The sequence below is a fragment of the Delphinapterus leucas genome, chromosome 7 (genome assembly GCF_059928025.1).
Source record: "Delphinapterus leucas isolate spDelLeu-1000000601 "Yukka" chromosome 7, BTC_Dleu_Yukka2, whole genome shotgun sequence".
Taxonomy (NCBI): domain Eukaryota; kingdom Metazoa; phylum Chordata; class Mammalia; order Artiodactyla; family Monodontidae; genus Delphinapterus; species Delphinapterus leucas.
In genome coordinates this window covers 60,884,745-60,904,662 of record NC_143135.1, presented here as the reverse complement: position 1 = coordinate 60,904,662, position 19,918 = coordinate 60,884,745, and the positions used below count along the sequence as shown (strand labels likewise).

The 19,918-nt window shown below is 37.5% G+C and overlaps 1 pseudogene; it reads left to right on the top strand.

The window, feature by feature from the left end:
• Positions 1-1,344: 1,344 nt before the first annotated feature.
• LOC111184932 (charged multivesicular body protein 5 pseudogene) lies at positions 1,345-3,042 on the top strand (annotated as a pseudogene).
• Positions 3,043-19,918: the final 16,876 nt, after the last annotated feature.

Below are 19,918 nucleotides of genomic sequence, written 5' to 3'. Positions count from 1 at the left end.
CAATTAAGTAGATTTAGAAAAGGTCATAATGATTTGAAACCATTTGGGTCAATCTGTGTGTGTGTGTGTGTGTGTGTGTGTGTGTGTGTTGTGTTGTTTTTTCCTTTTCTCTGGTAACGTAAAGCATCTGTCTTTTCTTAAATAAACTTTTGAGTGTCTGTTATTTGTTCTTAACCTACCTTTAGTGACTCTAAGAATAAAAGAAAAGTAAGGCATTTTTGCAACCTTAACCTTGAGAGCCTTTCTGGTATCCTTATAGTTCACATAAAATCTATGCAATTATTCTTTTTAAACAGATTCTGATTGTTATAAATCATTGATCTCTTTAAGCACAGACAGTGTAATTCCCAGCCAGTGTTTTCCATTTGATAATGTAGTATTGCATTTCATCCAGCACATTAAACATTGATCAGCTTTCTCCATGATGTGGCCCTTTGGTCTGTAATTAATTCATCTATTTGACCAAAGAGAGTAGGACTGAGTGGAGACAATAAAGAACAAGCCAATCAAGACCCCAACCCACCCCATCTTAATAACCAGTAAGTTTCAAAATTAAGCTTCAGACCTGTGACCTAAAGCCTCCTTTTGAATCAAGCCTTGAGCAGTCTGAGTGGCTGGATGTGTTTACAGGTGTGGAGTGGGGCAAGGACAGAGTGGGCACGAGCTGGTGGGAATTCTGCCAAGCGTGCTGATCTTTAGAAGCTTTCTCTACGGCTACCATAAAGCTATAGTTTATATTAGAACTGACTGTTTTCTCGATGGTAGGGGAGAGGGAAGGTGAAAGGGGAATAAAGCTATACTCCACAAAACAAGACTTACTTAAAAGCCTTATTTTTACATTTTTCTTCCCCCAAGTCCCATTCATTGCATCTCTTTCTCTCTTCTCCATATAAAATTTCAAAAATACTTTCAGTACCTGATGGTAGCCCTCTCTTCCTTTCTGTCCCTTTAGAATTTTTTTCCCCTCCACTGTAGTCTTTTCACATCCTTTCTCATGCAAATTGTTCTTGTGTTTTTCATGACTATAATAGCTTACCATTTTTCAGGCACTGTACTAAATATTTCACATATATTATTTAATCTGTACAGCAATCTTATTATCCCTATTTTCACATGCAAAAGCTGAAGCTTTGAGATGTCAAGTGACTTGCCCAAAGTCACACAGCTCCTGAGTTCTAGAGCTGGGACAAGATCCCAGTCGTGTCTAGGTGTGGCCAAGGCTCCCAGGCCCATGTTCTTAGGTTCTCTGCGATGATGTATGTCCATTATAGAACTTTTGGAAGAAACAAAAATAGAAATGTGCTTTTTAAAACATCCGAATAGGCACATTGCGCTTGCGCATGGAGGGCCGGAAGTCAAGTCGGAGGCGGAGGTGACTCTGCTTCCGTTTCTGGTTTTGCTCAAACGTTTGGGTTTTCTTCGTGGCCACCCAAGATGAACCGATTCTTCGGGAAAGCGAAACCCAAGGCTCCGACGCCCCGCTTGACTGACTGACTGCATTGGCACGGAGGACAGCAGGGCAGAATCCATTGACAAGAAGATTTCTCGGCTGGATGCTGATCTAGTGAAGTATAAGGATCAGATCAAGAAGATGAGAGAGGGTCCTGCAAAGGTATGAGCAGCAGCGGGACACTCTTGCCCAGCAGTCATTTAACATGGAACAAGCCAATTACATCATCCAGTCATTGAAGGACACCAAGACCACGGTTGATGCTATGAAACTGGGTGTAAAGGAAATGAAGAAAGCATACAAGCAAGTGAAAATCGACCAGACTGAGGATCTACAAGACCAGCTAGAGGATATGATGGAAGATGCAAATGAAATCCAAGAAGCACTGAGTCGTAGTTACGTCACCCCAGAATTAGATGAAGATGACCTAGAAGCAGAGTTGGATGCACTGGACAATGAGCTTCTGGCTGATAAAGACAGTTCTTATTTGGATGAAGCAGCAGCTGCCCTGCAATTCCAGAAGGTGTTCCCACTGACACAAAGAATAAGGATGGAGTCCTGGTGGGTGAATTCGGATTGCCACAGATCCCTGCTTCGTGGACTTGCATCATTCAAGTACATCATGTAAAATAAACACATATTCTGGGACTAGGAAATATTTATCTTTCCAAGTTTGCCATAACAGATTTAGGTTTCTTTCCTTTCTGTGGAGGAAAAGTTAATTACGTTGCTTTCATTTTTTTTCCATTAAGAGATTCATTGCTTGAAGGAAGCTTTCTTCATACTAAATTTTTATTCCTTTTCTTTTATCAAAGACTAACTTACTTAAAATTATCATTGGGTATGTATAACTTCATTCCGTAATAGTAATTTTGAAATAAAACCAAGGAAATGGGAATCTTTAAGTTCTATGACAGCATATCTCCACAATCTCAAATTGACCTGATAAATTGATGACAAAGACGAGATTAGTGGGACTGTCCATACTATGATTCAAAACCATTTTCTCTTGTGGTATTATAGGTTGGTTAAAGTGATGGCCTTTTTTGGTGAGTTTTGTTGTGTCTTGTGAGTAAATCATTACTGTGTCCAATACTGGAATGGAATTATCACTACTGTATCATGGGTGGCTATTTTGATTCTGTGGTTCCTTCAGTGTTACAGCAGACTTGTAATCAATAATGAATATTTCTTGATATTTAATGTATAGGACATTTATTTATACTCTATAAATATTTTTCAAAAGGAAAAAAAGGAAATCCGTAATCTCCACATCCACAAAGAACCAGAGCTGAAACTTTATCTTTCCTCCCACTATTTTTTAATACATAATAAACAGGTTTTTTAAAAAAAAATTAACACAAGCATTTAGTGATCATTTTTAATGAATTAACATCCTTACAAATGTATAAAATCACAAATCTTGTTTTACAATAGAACATACTTTAATACCTATGAATGAGAGTAGACATTACATGTTATTTTAGATATCTTCAAAGTAGAACAAGTAATTTTTAAGTATCAGTTGACTTTTCAGTGATACCATATCATATTCCAGAATATTTGTTTAGTGCAAATTTTTTCTTTTGGCCGCATCACACGGCTTGCAGAATCTTAATTCCCTGACCAGGTGTTGAACCCGTGCCTTCAGCAGTGAACACGCTGAGTCCTAACCACTGGACCACCAGGGAATTCCCTGCTTAGTGCAAATTTTAGATGTGATTCTGTGAACATGTTAGTGATGAAATGTACTTTTTGTTTCAAAGATATTTTCTGCAAGGAAATGTACCAGAATGTCCAAAGGAACTGAGAATAGGAAGATTAAAATTAACCTTCTAATTTCATGGACAATACTGGTCCACAAAAAGGATATTGTAGACTTATATCCAAAACAGCAAGCCCTGAAAGAGTGAAACCATCAACTTAATTATGTGGGTACAGTAGGGAGAAAGTTTGTATGTAAATGGCTTTCTAATACAATGTCTCAGAAATACGATAAAGACTTCACTTTTCACTGAAACAGTGTTATTTGAGTTTGAAGCTAGTGGTATATTTATATGTTTCAGAATGAATTCCAGTGCTGCCTTTACTCATGGAGATTATCTACTGGTAGAGAAAGCAAATTAATTCTAAATAGCCATGACCCTCTCGCCAAATGCTATTTCAAGTGATTGGGAGGAAGGAAAGTTGAGTTCCCTAGTTTGGCTTGATATTCTTTCTTTTCTGTTTTAAGAATTTGAATATAAACTTCTCCCCTCACATTCCGTTTTTTTTTTTTTTTTTAAACAATCAACTCTGAGTAACTTTGTATCGGCTCCACGAAAGGACAAAACTAGATTGGAATCGTGTTGCTGCCCTCACCAACACTGTGACCTTGTCAGTAAAATTTCATTGTCTGTAAAATAAGAATCTGTGTTTTATAAATGGTTTGATTTAAACATGAGCAAATAAGTGAAGTCACTAAAATGATATCTGGCACATAGTAGACCCTTGAAAAATTTCAATTTCCATCCTATTTACCTTTCAACAAATTCTGAGCACAGCATCTTTGATTCACCTATCAATAGCTGTGACTCTCTCATATATGGTACATTACAGCTTACGCATACATCCATGTATTTATCTGTCTGGTTACTCCTGTCATTAACTCTAGACATGCTTACTCTCTTTTCATGGGAAACTGAAGTTCAAAAAGATGAAGTGACTCGACCATGGTCGCACAGCTGATACACAGCTGGGACTCAAATCCAAACCTCCTGACTGCTAGTCCGGTGGGGTTTTTTTTAGTGCACTAAAGCTGCCTACTTTGTCCACATGTTCAGAAAAAAACATCTGATTTAGGCTGTGATTTCCTCACCCCAGCATTTGACAATTAAGGATTCCAGTGTATACAAAAGGAAAAAATTTAGTAGAGTTTGAATAGATAGAGCATCTAGAATTTTCTCTTTAATGTCAGCCACTCCCTTCTATGGAAAGCAGTGTTTTAATATATGATTAGTATGCTGAGCATAGGGTGATGGTAAACATTATGTTTTTGCATTATCATGAGATGACAAAATTACCCACTCTCAAAGGACCAGCTGCTGCAGGGCGGCTGGCACCCGTGATGCCTACATTCTCAAAACTATTTTAATTGGTAGTTTTCCATGATTTTTTTTAGTCAGTCAGAGAGGAAATGTCTGTATAAACCTATTAAAGCCATAGCATCTGTTATGATGAAATGACACCACTGAATCTTAGTAAGTGAGATTGTTCTAGCTCAAGAACTTGAAGCTAATCAGGGTTCTTATTGAGCCAAGAGTTCCTATCACTCAGTTCCGCAAATACGTATAGAAAAGTTATGAACAAAAAAGATAGGAAAATTCCTCCCATACTTTTTATATATTTCCACTACCGTGTTATAATTTTAAATTGATGCGCACAACATACATGAAACTATTCATCACATTAGATGTATGTGTCCTAAGAGGAAAGAACAAATTTTGAAATAAGACCTAGGATCATATCCAATCTCTAATCAAATTGCTGACAGCTTTAGACAAGGAACTTAACCACTTGGAACAACTCTTATCTGTGTAATATGGGTAATAGATCTTATTCCATAAGACTATGGATGGAATCCAATAGTTAAGAATATTGCAAATCAACAAATTGTGCACTGCTACCAATAACAACCATTTATTAGGTGCTTATTACATACTGGGGTCTGTGCTAAGGACTTATATGTACATTACCACATTTAATCTTCCCCAAAGTCTTTATCGTAGGCATTACTATTATATCTATTTTATAGATGAGACTATGGAGGCTTAGAGAAGTTAAAAAAATTATCAGTGTTTACAAACTTAGGAAATAGAGGGCCCAATAATTGAACTTAGACTTGCTCTTTCGTTCATTTAACAAAAATTTGCTGAAGAATAGATCACCTGAACAAAATCAGGCACTGTTTGGAAGAAGGAAGTGGGGAATGGAATGGAAGGGGGTTAAGCAACCAACCATGTCCACTTTATCCTGGGCACTGTGGAGAATCAGTTGGAAGGTGACAAGAGAGGATTGGAGAGACTAGGTAGGAGGCTGTGGAAGTAGTTCAGGTGAGAGATGATGTTGACTTCAGCCAATGGGGTAGCACTGGAGATGAGGAACCTGGATGGACTAGAGATATACTTTGCAGGTGGAGCTCAATGGGTGGTGGGAGGAGGGGTGAAGCAGGGGTAGCCCCTTATTTCTTACTCCGAGCAACACAGCGAACTGGGATGGGGAACACGAGAATGGATCTGTGGAGTGAGGGGAAGAACTCCTTCTAATCTCAAGTCTGACACCCTTAACCATTATTAATATTCTCACTAATTATTATTGTGAATATAAAAGAGATTTACAGTTCATGGCCACTATGAACTATAAAGTATCTAGAAAGCTTAATGGAAAAGTCAGCTTGTTCCTTCCCATGAAAAAAATGGCAAAAAGGAAAAGTCTAATGTAGGCCGTGTCATAATTCTTAGTTTTTAAAGAAAGTACCTAGGGCAAGGATTGAGATTTTATTTGAATTTTGTGAGATCTGGACTTTAATCCCTATAATATCGTGAAATGAATTTGAGGGGAAAAAAAAAACACTGGAAGATAATTTACCAGAAAGCTAACATTATTTCAGATGATTGAATCATGTATATATTTTTTTCTTTCTGCGTGTTATATTTTTCAGATTTTCTAAAATGATTATATATTACTTTTATAGCTAGTAAATTAAAAATTCAAGAAAAACTAATTTATAAAGTTACATTTGCTATGTCTATATAGTCTATGGGAGTAAGTTCTGAGAACCACTCAAATTGTAACCCTCAGTCAAGGCAATTAAAACCAATCAAAATGCTGATGTGACTGACAGAGACCTTAAAATATGTGTCCTTCTAACTGCTCCCTATGTGATGCAGTCCCAGTCAGAATGGACTGGAGTTCAGTATGGGACCTGGCCAGTAGGGTGGTCAGTGTTGGGAAAACTGTGAAGGCTGAGGAGTTCAAGGTTTTCTCGATTTCCTTCATTTGAAGTATTTCTTCCAAGTATAAATATTTTTAAATTGCCTATACCTTTTGCCACCCCACATCTTAAGGTTAGATACTCATAAGATTCTTTCAGAAATTCTCTTAGCCACTCCTGACCTTTGCCTCTTTTCCTTTCTTTCAGGGTCAATGATTGTATCTTACGGGTGAACGAGGTGGATGTGTCAGAGGTTTCCCACAGTAAAGCAGTGGAAGCGCTCAAAGAAGCAGGGTCTATCGTTCGGCTGTACGTGCGTAGAAGACGACCCATTTTGGAGACTGTTGTGGAAATCAAGCTGTTCAAAGGGCCTAAAGGTAATAGACACGTAAATAACTCACAATAGAACACCAGTGACAACCTATTTGGCTAAAGATTATGCCATAACCCATCGATGTAGTCCATTCTTTTATTGTCTGATATTCAGCGCTTACCATGAGTTTTGAAATCCTATGATAATGGTAGGTTTTTACGTAGAGTAAAAGAAACCAATACTGTAAATATGAACTCAGAGAAGGAAAGGATAGATTTCTGAAGAAATTTTCTTACAAACAATAACAACAACCACCACCTACATTTTTCTATAAATTTTTAATCTTACCGGATCATCATGACTTAGCCGGCATGTTAATACTTTCTAACTTTTCAAATGTAAATGGTAACCTCCCTCCTTTAGTAAAATAGTAATGTGAAAAATAATAATTGGAATAGCCTATCCTGAAATAACAATTATTATATTTTTATGACACTTGTGATTTGTTTTGATTTTATAATTCTCATCTGTTGTATTCAAGTACTGCATAGCATTTTATACTTGCAATAGTCAAAATAAGTTAAAATTTATTTTTCTGAAATGTTCACAAATCTCTTGAGGTAATTGCAGTTACCCTGGGGAATCACATAAACAGTAAGATGAATCATTATATTAATTTTTAAGAATAGTCCTTTGAGCTCTGCTCTTCAGAATGATGACATTTAATATTAACAGTATCTCAAATATTTTAAAAAAATCAAATAATTGGCTTGAGTATTTTAAATATTTTAAAAGATTTTGACTACAGAGTCACTATACTCTTTTAGTAAATTATTTCTCTTTCCCTTAAAATCTGTGTAATCTCTAATGCTATATGTGATTTACAAATAAGCACACCACCTTCTCTGCGAGGCAGTGGTGGGTGGTATTTAAGATCTTAGACCCAAGAGTCAGGCGGGACTGAGTTTAAAAGCCTGGTTCAGCCACTTACTAGCAGAGTGATGTTGGTTAGGCCAACCCCCTTATTAAATGGGGATCATAATGGTAGCATCCCATTGGGCTTATGAGAATTAAACATTTAACTAATAGCTGGCAAGTGGTGAGCAGAAAAGCTTGCTGGTTGAGTGCAGACTCCAGAGCCAAAGTGCCTAAGTTGGAATCCTAGCTCTGCAGCTCACTAGCTGTTTGACCTTGGGCAAATTGCTTAACCTCTCTGAGCCTTAATTTTCTTATCTACAAAATGCAGGTAATAATAGCACTTGCCCCTAGAAATCTTGTGAGGATTAGATGAGTCAATATACATAAGGTGCTTAGAATAATGACTGGCACAAATTGACAACAAGTATTAACTATATAGTATATACATGTTATTTGTAGTTTGCTCCATATACTTTGAGCCTTTGCTACAATTGTTTGGTAATCTAATAAAGTAATCAAGGATCCCTCGTGAGTTAAATTCAAATGCATTAAAATCACATAATTAATTCTGGGGGAGGTAGGCGGGAAGAAAAGAAAGCATTTCCATACCACAATGTCTGGTGATATGAAAGAAAAGACCTTCTATCCTACACATGTACTAAAATCATATTTGCCATGTGCTTTAAAGTTAAACCAAATGAGCATCCCACTACTTTGATTAAAAAGATATACTATATATAAATAACGTAGATATTTCTACAATTCAATTAACAGCAATTATTCAGCACAGCCTTAAGGCACGTACTAGTTGAAAGCACTCAGCAAAGCATTACCATCCATTAGGAGGTCATCGAGTGCTGAGTCACTCGATGACCTCCAGCTGCTCAGCAGAGCACTTAAAGGTTCTAGGGAATCGATAGCCAAAACTCCAAAATTTTATCATTTTTTGGGGATCTCTATCTTTGGTATTAGGGCCCTAGCTGGTTTACTTCTGTCTGAACCATATTCTCCTTGGAGCCAGGAGTGGGGCAGGAATTTCCCTGGGACAAAGAGAGTGAGACGTGGGGACCGGTGAGCATTAATCGACCAGAAATACCCAGGCAATAACCCAATGAAAGTATGCAGCATATGGGTGATGGGCTTTTCTTTTGGTTTATTTATTTATTTATTTTTTAACATCTTTATTGGAGTATAATTGCTTTGCAATGGTGTGTTAGTTTCTGCTTTATAACAAAGTGAGTCAGTTATACATACACATATGTTCCCATACCTCTTCCTTCTTGCATCTCCCTCCCTCCCACCCTCCCTATACCACCCCTCTAGTTGGTCACAAAGCACCGAGCTGATGGGTGATGGGCTTTTTCTACTGGGGAAAGGAGAACCAGGAAACTGGTAGAGCTAATTTTACATCCCTGAAAGCAGGCTCCTGCCAAATTCCTGTAGAGGGCTGTGGGCCTCTTGGTCCTGTTGGGATTATGTTGAGTCAGTCATACTTTTTTGTACTGTCACCATACAAAGATCACTGATGGGGATTTGTTTCTCTATATAGAGCTTATTGATTTACAGAGAAAGAAACTGTTTTAGTCATTGTTTAAATCCTTGATGCCTTTCCCTGTGCCTTGAACGCAGGACGTGCTGAATCAGAGTAAATTGGATGCTACGTTAAATCTGATGATACCTTGCAGTCTTAACCTCCCTTGGCACCTTTATTCTTTATTTTTGAATGATGATATATATATTTTAAAATTTCTGTCAATGTTTAACTCATGCCATGGAAACTCTTACTCAGTGGAGACAATGAAGATGAATCAGATGTGCTTCTAATGGGAGAATCAGAAAATTGTAATGGGAGAGAGAGACATAAAGCCAACTCACTTTAATGCTAGACAGAATGAAATCAGCTCTGTGGTTGAACTTGAGCCATGATTCCAATTGAACAAAGAGGAAGAAGTGATTCATCTTAATCAGGAGATCCAAAATGCTCCAGAGAATTTAAAATTAATATGTGCTTTCAGACCCTTATCTTCCCTTCACTGAGCATGTGGGCATTCTCAATAGTAAATATCAACACTCTCGCCGACTGGGCTAACTAGCCTCAATTATGAGTATATAATACAGAGCTAACCGAATGTGGTCATTAATTTAGCTCTTCAGTGATTCAACAAATATTTATGAAGCATTTATTGTGGACTTGACACAGACCCAGACAATGAGGATTCACAAAACAGAGAGAATTCTTGCTCAAGACGATTATGGTCTGATGTAGAAAACACCTATAATATAAATTGGGAAACATGCTATGAATGAGCGTAAATGATTAAGGAGGCACGAATTAAATAGTGGGTCAAAGAAGACTTCCCTGAGGAAGTGCCACTTAAGCTAAACTTTGAAATACAAATAAAATTAGAAGTTGGCTGGACAAAGAGTGGAGGAGAGTATCCAGACACAAGTAAAAAGCATGTGTGTATGAAGGCCCCAGTGTAGGAAAGATCTTCATACCTTCCAGGAACTGAAAGAAGTCAGTTGTGATTGAAGTTTAATGACAAGATAGTGAATGACACGATATGATATTGTCAAGGTGAGCAGGGACCAGATCATGTACAGCTTCGTTGACCATATTTACAGATTTGTTATTTTATTTCAAGTGCAATGGGAAGTTCTTGAAACATGTTCAGCATGTGATATGGTCAAATTTGTTCTTTTTAGAAGATCACTCAGCTGCTGTAAAGAAAATGCATTGAAGGGGGGCAAGAGTGGGAACAGAGATCAGTTAGGGGACACTTGGAGAAGGTAGAGAAAAATGGATGGTGAAGATATAAGTGATGCCACTTATTGGTAATCTAGATGTGGGGTATGTCCAAGGTTGAGGCCCTTGGACATACTCTGATTGGTCCTTCTAATAGAGCAATCTAATGGATTGGGGTGCCATTTGTGAGGTGGGGAAGGCTGTGGAGGAACCCGTATGGGGACTCTACTGGACATGTTGAGAAGACTGTGCATATTCTGAAAAGGAGGCAGAACTGGAAAACATCTGTCTGAAAACCCTGTTAATACTCTGAATTTTTCCCATTTTTTATCAAATATCTGGAGTTGGGGAAATACCTGAATGATTGACTTTCTTACTTTTACCAATTGTCTTTAATATAAAAATCATGAATATGGCTACTTTAGCTATTTTGAACAGTTATAAACATTTAGTAGATCTATTTGATAGACATTCTTAATGCCCCAGACCATTTTTGTTCGGGGATTATTTTTGGTTTTGTTTATTTGTTTTTACATGGGACAGAAGGTAAACAGTGTTACTCCTTTTTGTTATATAGATGCAATGTTAAGGGATTCCTTGAAAAAATAATTTGTGGTAGAATTAAATTTACAGTTTTCCAATTTACACCCTTATGTTTATTCCACCTATTGTACAAATCACGAATTCTGAGATGATCTTTGATGTATGTGATTTGTCTGTATAGCAGTACTAGCCTTCCCAATATTCAGTTAGAATCATCTGGCTAATGATTTATAGCCATGTATTTTCAGTAAGGGATATTTGGGTAATATGCACTACTGATTTAGAATGTCTCTTCTTAACAATATATAAAAATTTCCCGGGCTTCCCTGGTGGCGCAGTGGTTGAGAGTCCGCCTGACGATGCAGGGGACACGGGCTCGTGCCCCGGTCCGGGAAGATCCCACATGCCGTGGAGCAGCTAGGCACGTGAGCCATGGCCGCTGAGCCTGCGCATCCGGAGCCTGTGCTCCGCAACGGGAGAGGCCACAACAGTGAGAGGCCCACGTACCGGAAAAAAAAAAAAAAAAATTTCCCTAACCTCACAGTTATAGATTTGGTCATTGCAAGCAGCTGGGGTGTCTGTGTGCAGGCAGTCAGTTGAGAAAAAAATGGCTAATCATGTATAGGAAGTTGTGATTAGGCAAATCCATTTAGACTTGCCAAACAACCAAAAATATGCGAGGAAGAGAATCTGAAGTGTGCATGTGGTTTCCCAGGAAATAGGTTTATAATAAAAGTCTTTCCAGTGACTTTCCCAAGGACACTCTAAGTCGTAATTTCTCAGGAACTAGATAAGTAAACACTTGTAGACTGTTGGTTTCTGTGGCCTAAGCCAAAGAAGCCTAAACCTATATAAGAAATGAGATGCCTTCTAAAATGTTCTTGCTGCTTACAGATAATATAGCTAGTTGAAGGCCAAGTTCTAGAACGGAAATATTAAGGCCATAGCATTGTTAAATCCAAAGGTAGACTTTATTTAACCACCTTATTTTTTATTTAATTTAATTAATTTATTTATTTATTTATTTTTGCGGTACGCGGGCCTCTCCCATTGCGGAGCACAGGCTCCGGACACGCAGGCTCAGCGGCCATGGCTCACGGGCCCAGCCGCTCCACGGCATGTGGGATCTTCCTGGACCGGGGCACGAACCCGTGTCCCCTGCATCGTTAGGCGGACTCTCAACCACTGCGCCACCAGGGAAGCCCTAGCCACCTTTTTTTAATAGAAACTCAAAGAGTGGTAAATTTTGTCTAGCAAAAAATTTTACCAATTCTACATTATTTTTGAAAATGTTTTTAAACATCTTCAGTTTTAATTTCTTCATAGTTATATACATTTTTTCAGTTATAAAAGTCTGTAACAGTGCGAACTGCAAATGCAGTGAAGAATGCTCTCAGCTTTGCACAAGAAGTAAAAATAACTATAAAACACACTGACTGTAAAACTCACTATACTAAAGACCGTTTATAATGTGTATAATTCAACCACTAGAGAAGCCACATATGTAGTGATGAAGTTCCTGGACGTCTCTCTAAGTAGGTATGAAAACTAGAGTAAGTGTCTTAACCTCTTTGTGCCTCACCTTCCTCGTCTGCAAAATAGATGTAATTTGAGTATCTAATTCATAAGGTTATTTTCAGGATAATAATTGTAAATTCTCAATACATATTTAATTATTTTTACTCTTTTTATTATCATAATTGACTAAAAGTTGAATAAAGAAAAGCAGCGAAGCACATACTCATTCTGGTGCTTTAAAGTGCTTCCCATAGTATTTTACACAATCTAGTCCTTTACTAAGTATTAATATTTCTTGGATTAAAGACTCGAAAGTTAATTAAAAGTTTTTAATATTAAGCAATTTCTGATGAAGCCAATATATATTTTCATGCATTGACTCAGATTTCTGCATGTATACACACACACACACATATATTTTTAATATATTGGTATTGGCATCTGTATGTGCACATATATAGTATGTTCAGCTGTGTTGTTCTCTCTAGCTCTATATAAATTCATTTCTAATAGGTCTGAGTTACAATGTGATATATGAATCTATGTTTTATGGAAATGTGCATATATGTCTGTTTGTATTTTTCCTTAGTTTTCCTAGTTTGGGCATAGATTTCAGTAGCCTCCATGTGTAGAAATATCTCCAAGCATGTTGAAAACTGACCTCATGATGTCTCCTCAGGGTCAGCGTCCACCGCCTGTCCTCCACCAGTACGATCTGCTCTTCCTTCTGTCCTCTCCATTTATGTTAAAGATTGTCCCACTCATCCAAATTAAAAAGTTCAAAGTCCTTTTCTTTTGATTCTTCTCTCTTCTTTGCCACCTTTATTAAATCAGGCATGATGTCCTTTGGAAACTACCTCCGACATAGCTAGTCTTCTCTTTAAAATCTCCACCGCCATTACTGTGGTGTTCATATCTTCATTATGTCTTGTCTGATCTACTAATAGACTCCATTGCCAATCCCTCCCTTCCATTCCCACACACTTCTAGATCAATCTTCCAAAAATCGCAGCTCTGTTCATTGTTCTGCCCTGCTCAAAAGTCTCTAGTGGTTCTTCCCTGGCACTAAGCAAAAATCTAAAGTTCTTGTTACAGTACTTCACACCCTCTATGATCTCCCTCTCCAGCAACAAAATTTGATTTCAGCCTTTTCTTCTCTCTTCTCTCATTCATCCGTCTTCTTATCCAGGTAAGCTGGACTATGCACAATTTCTTAAACACATGCCGTACTTTCCTGCCTCTAAGCCTTTGTTTGTCCTGTTCCCACCTTTGGAATGCATTTCCTTACCGCTGTGATCACTACCTTTTGGCATCATATCCATCCCCAGGAGCCAAGCCAGTTCAATTCTATCTCCTCCACAAAGCTATTACTAATCAATCCAATCAGAAGCAGCCTTTCACTTCTAAGAGCTTCTAAAATACTTCATTTCTTCCTCTTCTGCTCATTTTCTTGTTACCGGACCATCCAAGTAACCTTAGCACATAGAAAAGATAGATATCAACAGCCCAAATTAAGGAGATAAACACTTAAGACACTGAGTTTATGATCTCTACCCTGGCCTGTGCTAAATTTGAAGCATTTAATGAACACTGAAAAGGGAAGTACAAGCCCTAGGTTTAGTCTGCAACCAAACTCTGTGTCACAAGTGGGAGGAATTGGGGTGGAGAGATGGAGTAGAGTCCAAGACAGATCATGCTCATCACTCATCAGCTCATACTCATCAGTATGGCAGGGGGAAAAGCAAGGGCCAAGATGGAAGCTGAATGATTTTACTGCCAAGAGGAGTTCCTTATGAGGCAAACCCTTGCATGGACCCCTTACAGAAACTATCCATTCAAAAGATTGGGATAAACAGTATTTGAAGCATCTAGCACTTTGCTTAACAGGCCAAGTAATCAAAAACCAATTTCTAGATTATTGAGGATTTTTATTTTATTTTTTCTTAATAGCCTACATAACAGATTTATTGTCCAGCCTGGTTAAATATCAACTTAGCATGCCTCTGATATTACAGACAATTTCTCAAATATCTAACTGGAATGAAGTTTACGACTTGTCTCGATATCTGCATACTCAACTCTTTTCTCTCATCTGTCCTTCTTCTTCCATCTGTTCTGGTCTTTTTTCTCTCTGACACTAACGTGGCCAGAGTAAACTTTCTCAGAGTTGATATGAGAAACTCAACTGGCAGTTTTCAGAGATGGTCATTTGGTAAATTAACCATTTCACAACTTGATTTTTGGTATATAGACCTAGAGCTACAGGTGTTGAGTATATAACAAGTGCTCGATCAACATTTGAATGAGCTAAGATTTTAATTGAAAGTTGAGTGTACCATCCTTACAGCATACTACAGAGACTGCCTGCACTGAAATTCTTCTTTTTATCCCATCTGTCCATGGATAATTTTGCTGACGGCATTCTATAGCAAGTTGTACAACTACCACCTGACCATGATAACTTGGGAATGTTTAGGTTAGCAAAGTTTTCAGTTGTCCAGAATTCAGCTCTTCGTACCCAAATGGATCATCAGACCACTGGGTAAAAACTGAACACGACAGTTATGCAGTGATTTTGATTGCTGGCATCCAACCATTTACTGCATCAAGGGACGCCATACGTTTCCCCTTTCTTGCCATGGGGTAAATTATAATGTATATTGATTTTTCAATGCACATATAAATGTGTCTCTGAATGCAAGGCACTGTTTACTCTTTATTCAGTCCCCTGTCCCGGGCTCTGAGTTCTACGTGGTAGGTAGACCTCTTTGTGGTGAAGGGCCTTTCTGAATAATGGTTTGACACTTTTTCTTTTCTTTTCTTTTCTTTTTTAAACCAGAGGGAGTTTTTTGTTTTTGTTTTTTTTTTTATTTTTGGCTGCATTGGGTCTTTACTGCTGTGCGCGGGGCTTTCTCTAGTTGCTGCAAGTGGGGACTACTCTTCCTTGCGGTGCATGGCCGTCTCACTGCGGTGGCTTCTCTCATTGCGGAGCACAGGCTCTAGGCGCACGGGCTTCAGTGGTTGTGGCTCACGGGCTCAGTTGTTGTGGCGCACGGGCCCAGTTGCTCTGCAGCATGTGGGATCCTCCTGGACCAGGGATTGAACCCGTGTCCCCTGCATCAGCAGGCGGATTCTTAACCACTGTGCCACCAGGGAAGTCCCAATGGTTCTTAATAAGCACAAATAGCAATTCCGCTGTCTGGCATGAGATCTCAAAATACTACATTTTCCTTTTAGTGATAAATTTTTTTCAGTCCTTTTGAATTACCCAAATTGTTCTCTTGGAGGAAACAGGGATATGCTTGAGTGCATGTGTAGTGCAACGTTTTACTGAAATACAATATTCAGAGTCTAAAAGAAAATGCCTAATTACGTGTTAAGCCAGGGAAATAGTCTTCTTGGAAATAAATTGTAACTAAATCACCACTCTCTGATCTCCCAAAGAACAAATACTTTTTTTTTTAATAATTGGACAAAGGACGACATATTTGATGAGTTCACCTTGTTCCCTGGCGCTTTCTGTAGAATTTCTTTAATATGTACATGGTTAGTTTCTGATCATTTCTGGATAAATGATATGTACTTGTGGGTTGGGAGGCTCTTTCTCTAAGCTGATATTCAGTCCGTCTTTGTAATGACATCCGTAAAAAAAAACTCTCTCCTGAGCCTTGTAGCAAGTGCTTTATTCATGAAGAAACAAACTACAAATATTTCTACTATCGTTCCCACTGTTCTGTACATTATAACATCATAGGAGTGTAAAAACAACTAATTATATGTACTAAATCATTTTGGAAATTAAGGAATGATGCCCCACCTCTCATTTGCCCTTTGAGGTTAACACTTGGCCATTGTTTCTTTTCTTATTTCTTTTTTGTTTAAAGCTAGTTCAGGAATTTTAACAGAATTTATGATCAATGGCTTTTTGAAAGTCAAAATTATTTTTTTACCATGAAAACTTCAGATATAAAAAAATGCCTTGTACTAGATGTAGTTTGGTTTATTGACATTCAAAAGTTTTATAATTCACGTAGAAAACACTGTTTACCTAGCTGTGAATATTTGCTCAGGTAAATACTTACTTGTATAGCATTTTTTTCAATTTTTTTTATTAAAGTATACTTGACTTATAATATTTTGTTAGATTCAGGTATACAGCAAAGTGATTCAGTTACTTTTTTCTGATTATATTCCATTGTAGGTTATTATACAATATTGAATATAATTCCCAGGGCTATACAGTAAATCTTTGTTGCTTGTCTATTTTATGATATCTGTTTATCCCATACTCCTAATTTATCCCCCTTCCGCCTCCCCTTTGGAAACCATAAATTTGTTTTCTGTCTGTGAGACTGTTTCTGTTTTGTATGTAGATGCATTTGTATGTATACTATTTTTAAAAGTTTTAAAAGTAAATGTGTTGCGGTGGTAAATACTATGACTATAAATCTTTCCAATTTAGGATCAGCAACAAAGCAATTCCATGAAAAGATTTTAGGTTATGGACAGCATCTAAGTGTTTAAACCCTTGTTTTACCTAACTGTTAAATGGGCATATTAAGTAGCCTTGGTTATTGTGAGCATTTAATGAGATACCTGGTACATCTCAGTGCCCAATAATTTTAAAGTGTTCTCCTTCCTTGTTTATATTTTTAAGAAGCAAATATGTGCGGAAAATAATCCTCCATTCACTCAAGAAATATTTTATTTCAAAAACATTTATTAAACCAAGTATTCTAAGTGCTAAATCAAAGGAGTGACAATAAATAAAGATTTTTGGCTTTTCTCTCAAGTACCTTCCTAGAAAACTGTCATTCACCTAGACTGAAATAATGCAGTCCTTTTCTGCTAGCTGGCACTGACTTCATGCTAAATTCATCACGGTCCCCTAACTAAATCCATTTTGGTTCCCCAGCTCATCAACCAGTGTACATTAAATTCTTCTTCTCTGGAACATTGAGATCCAATAAAACTAAAGATTGCAATATTTTTTATTCATGGACCATAACTCTGAATGCCATTACTTGTCAGTCAGAAGTCTTGTACTACTACACGGACTTTGTCTCTGAACGTAATTCATTTGCAGCAAGATAGACACATCATCCCTTACAGAAAAGTTAATAGGAAAGATTTTTTTTAAAAATCTCTGCTTTTAATACCCATAGAGAAAGCCAACTTAGGAATTTTTAAACATGGAATATGTTATGGGCTAGCTAATTATGAGATCCCACAAAAATCCACTGTAAGTAGGAAATTTTCACAATAAAGATGATATTAGGAAAGGTTGAGAATTTTCAGTCAAGGCTAAACAGAGAGCAGATGAAAAGCAACGCTCAGAATGGGAGAAAATATTTGCAAATGAAGCAACTGACAAAGGATTAATCTCCAAAATTTACAAGCAGCTCAATATCAAAAAAACAAACAACCCAATCCAAAAATGGGCAGAAGACCTAAATAGACATTTCTCCAAAGAAGATATACAGATTGCTAACAAACACATGAAAGGATGCTCAACATCACTAATTATTACAGAAATGCAAATCAAAACTACAATGAGGTATCACCTCATACCAGTCAGAATGGCCATCATCAAAAAAATCTTTAAACAATAAATGCTGGAGAGGGTGTGGAGAAAAGGGAACCCTCTTGCACTGTTGGTGGGAATGTAAATTGATACAGCCACTGTGGAGAATAGTATGGAGGTTCCTTAAAAAACTAAAAATAGAACTACCGTATGACCCAGCAATCCCACTGCTGGCCATATACCCTGAGAAAACCATAATTCAAAAAGAGTCATGTACCACAATGTTCATTGCAGCTCTATTTGCGATAGCCAGGACATGGAAGCAACCGAAGTGTCCATCAACAGATGAATGGATAAAGAAGATGTGGCACATATATACAATGGAATATTACTCAGTCACAAAAAGAAACAAAATTGGGTTATTTGTAGTGAGGTGGATGGACCTGGAGACTGTCATGCAGAGTGAAGTAAGTCAGAAAGAGGAAAACAAATACCATATGCTAACACATATATATGGAATCTAAAAAAAAAATAAAAGGTTCTGATGAGCCTAGGGGCAGGACAGGAATAAAGATGCAGACGTAGAGAATGGACTTGAGGACATTGGGGAGGGGGAAGGGTAAGCTGGGATGAAGTGAGAGAGTGGCATGGACATATATACACTACCAAATGTCCAATAGATAGCTAGTGGGAAGCAGCCGCATAGCACAGGGAGATCATTTCGGTGCTTTGTGACCACCTAGAGGGGTGGGATAGGGAGGGTGGGAGGGAGACGCAAGAGGGAGGAGATATGGGGATGTATGTATATGTATAGCTGATTCACTTTGTTATACAGCAGAAACTGACACACCATTGTAAAGCAATTATACTCCAATAAAGATGTTAAATAATAATAATAAATAAATAAAAAGAGAGCAGTTACAAAGAGGGAAGAGTAAAAATAACAAAGGAAACAAACGAGGCACATTTTTCTAGGCGAGTCAGTGTCTTACAGTCCTGAATGAAGACATACATAGTTTGTTCAGTCTAGCACATTAGTCTTAGGAGGAAAGAGTTCAACAGTTGCTTCCCAGGAACCTAAAGTATTCATTGAATATTCATGAGTAGTTGAGTCATACGGGAAAATTTAGCCTTCACAGATCAATTCATTTGAATAAACTGTGGCACCAGTTTTTAAAAATCATGATAATTTTGATGTCCAAGCATTCCTATTTATCAGATATTCTAATCTCTCAAAATACACACATTCACTCATGTGTTTAGTAAAATATTAATTGACCACCTCTTGACTGTGGGACTAAAAGTTGGAGATAGAGACCCAGTGTGCCCTTGAGGGAGACAGTGGTCCCAGCCTAGTGTGTGAAATGTACATATACATAGATAATAACAAATACCATCTGATAAATACATATATAGGCTTTTGTGAGGAAGTCTTGACCAAGACTTCAGCTTCTACTTTAATGCTCTGGGAAGAAATAGCTTTTCAGCACTGGTGATAGCTATCCACTTGGGAGACTGCCCCAATCATTGGATTTTTTTCCCTATAATTGAGCTGAAAGTTGGAGTTTTTTGAAATTGTCCATCAGTTTTATTTCTGCCCTTTCCAGCTATGATGACAACTCTTCATAGAAGAGCCCTTCATACATTTGTAGGCTACTGTCAATTCTCCTCTTAGGCCTCTCTACTTTAGACTAAGGAATCCCAGTTTATTAACCATTCTGGATAGAGTGTGATTTTCAGACCCTTTATTTTACTGTTTCCATACTATTAATTTTTTCAAGTTTGGCAATATCCTACCCAAATAACAATACACAGAGTTACGTAGAGAGATCCATTGATATGCTTGTAAGTGCAGACCATGGTGAATAGAGTTCTTTATGTGAACTCCATACTCTGATTATTTAATATAATATAAAATTGTGTTAACGTTGTTT